The sequence below is a fragment of the Megalops cyprinoides genome, chromosome 19 (genome assembly GCF_013368585.1).
Source record: "Megalops cyprinoides isolate fMegCyp1 chromosome 19, fMegCyp1.pri, whole genome shotgun sequence".
Lineage (NCBI taxonomy): Eukaryota > Metazoa > Chordata > Actinopteri > Elopiformes > Megalopidae > Megalops > Megalops cyprinoides.
This window is the reverse complement of record NC_050601.1, coordinates 1,283,940-1,286,439: the sequence shown is the minus strand read 5'-3', so window position 1 is coordinate 1,286,439 and position 2,500 is coordinate 1,283,940. Positions and strand designations below refer to the sequence as shown.

The following is a 2,500-nucleotide window of genomic DNA, read 5'->3' as shown; positions in this document are numbered from 1 at the left end:
CAGGTGAGGGGACGCCCTATGCAGTGATGGAGAGTCCAATTCGTTAGAAGCTACAGGGAAACAGGAGCAGCCAATCAGAGCAGCTCTCCTTCCAGATCCACCCTGCTTCCCTCCAGGAAGAGAAAAGGGCACAAACAGGATTCAATCAGAGGTGGCAGCTGAAGTGTCCATTATAAATTGATTGGTCCATGAGAGAGCGCAGCCATTCTCTCTGGCTGCTTGCTCCTCCCCTCCAGTTGCTGTGGAAGGGGGCGTGTCTGTGGGCTTTGCTGGCTTAGTGATTGGCAGGTGGGAAGAAGAGGGCAATGGAGGGTTGGAGTAGTTTGGTCCAGTGGTTCACACACTGAAACCAATGTGCTCACTGCGTGTGGCACTGAAAGCTGCCTTCGTGAGCTGACTCTGGGGCTTGTCATCTGGAGATTAGGAGACACAGAGCTCTGGATTTTTATCTCACTGCTATACCAAGCAGTGAGATAAAAATCACAAGACGCATAACTCAGGATTTCAACATAATGAAGTATTTTAGAGTTTCACCTGAAGTTGTGAGTTCTGTTTCTGTGAAAGAGTGAATGGGAGAGAGAGAAAGGGTCTGTGCACAGCCCCCTTTTCATACGCACCCCTCCGTTAGCCTGGCTAATTAACGAGGGAATGACTGACTCACATCCTGCAGCTGTGGAGCAGAGGGGTCTGGGGGTCAGTGCCGTGATCACAGGGGTCACAGGTCAGACAGGGAGCTAACCCCAGAATCTCCTTCTCTCACAGGACGAGAGCCACCAGGAACTCAGCCTACACCCTAATGTTCTGTCTCTTTCTCCTTTTCACTGTCTCTCTTTGCATCTATCCCTTTATCTCTATCTCTCTCTAACCCTCTGCTCTACTCTCCATCTCTCTCTTCCTCTCTTCCCCTCTGTGTGTGTGTTTGAGTAAAGGCTGTGCTTCCTGTCTCCTGTGTGTGTGTGTTTGAGTAAAGGCTGTGCTTCCTCTCTCCTGTGTGTGTGAGTAAAGGCTGTGCTTCCTCTCTCCTCTGTGTGTGAGTAAAGGCTGTGCTTCCTCTCTCCTCTGTGTGTTTGAGTAAAGGCTGTGCTTCCTCTCTCCTGTGTGTGTGAGTAAAGGCTGTGCTTCCTCTCTCCTCTGTGTGTGAGTAAAGGCTGTGCTTCCTCTCTCCTCTGTGTGTGAGTAAAGGCTGTGCTTCCTCTCTCCTCTGTGTGTGAGTAAAGGCTGTGCTTCCTCTCTCCTCTGTGTGTGAGTAAAGGCTGTGCTTCCTCTCTCCTGTGTGTGTGTGTTTGAGTAAAGGCTGTGCTTCCTCTCTCCTCTGTGTGTGTGTGTTTGAGTAAAGGCTGTGCTTCCTCTCTCCTCTGTGTGTGAGTAAAGGCTGTGCTTCCTCTCTCCTCTGTGTGTGTGTTTGAGTAAAGGCTGTGCTTCCTCTCTCCTCTGTGTGTGTGTTTGAGTAAAGGCTGTGCTTCCTCTCTCCTCTGTGTGTGTGTTTGAGTAAAGGCTGTGCTTCCTCTCTCCTGTGTGTGTGTGTTTGAGTAAAGGCTGTGCTTCCTCTCTCCTCTGTGTGTGTGTGTTTGAGTAAAGGCTGTGCTTCCTCTCTCCTCTGTGTGTGAGTAAAGGCTGTGCTTCCTCTCTCCTCTGTGTGTGAGTAAAGGCTGTGCTTCCTCTCTCCTCTGTGTGTGTGTGTTTGAGTAAAGGCTGTGCTTCCTCTCTCCTCTGTGTGTGAGTAAAGGCTGTGCTTCCTCTCTCCTCTGTGTGTGTGTTTGAGTAAAGGCTGTGCTTCCTCTCTCCTCTGTGTGTGTGTGTGAGTAAAGGCTGTGCTTCCTCTCTCCTCTGTGTGTGAGTAAAGGCTGTGCTTCCTCTCTCCTGTGTGTGGGTAGGTGCAGGAGGTCTTCTCTCAGAGATGTCAGTTCTTTTGAAGAAGGGTTGTGATGTGCCAGGGCAGTGAGTGTTCAGTGGGCTAAATGCCGTCCCCTCCTGTGTCCATTGTGGCCCAGAATTCTGGTATTCTGTTTTGGCCTGGACACTCACTTCTGCAGTGACACATCCAAGATACAAACGAAACAGACATTTGTTATGACAAAGTCAGGACACGCCCCACATGGTGAGAACTCATAGGAGAAAGGAGCTCTGTGCTGTCAGTCAGGGGAGGGGGAGGGGTTTGTGTTGCTAAGCGCTGTACTGTCTGTCAGAGGAGAGGGAGGGGTTTGTGTTGCTAAGCGCTGTGCTGTCTGTCAGAGGAGGGGGAGGGGTTTGTGTTGCTAAGCGCTGTGCTGTCAGTCATTTCACCATATTCCTTTGTCTTCTCACCCCTCCTCTTTCTCTCTCTTCCTTCCTTTTCAGCTGTGGAAGATTCTAACCTAACGTTTCTCTCCCTTACCAGAGGTGGATGGAGAGATTACGGAGTGAAACACGGGGGGGGGGGGGGGGGAGTGTTGGTTTGGGGGGATGGGGGGGGTTGTTTTGTGAGGTGGAAAAGAGGGGCTATGTGTTTATGTAGATATGA

General features: G+C 50.6%; 1 protein-coding gene across 5 annotated transcripts in view; it reads left to right on the top strand.

The window, feature by feature from the left end:
• LOC118795111 (adhesion G protein-coupled receptor L1-like) overlaps positions 1-2,500 on the top strand; it is a 71,494-nt gene that overhangs the window by 46,105 nt on the left and 22,889 nt on the right. The gene's annotated exons all lie outside the window — the stretch shown is intronic.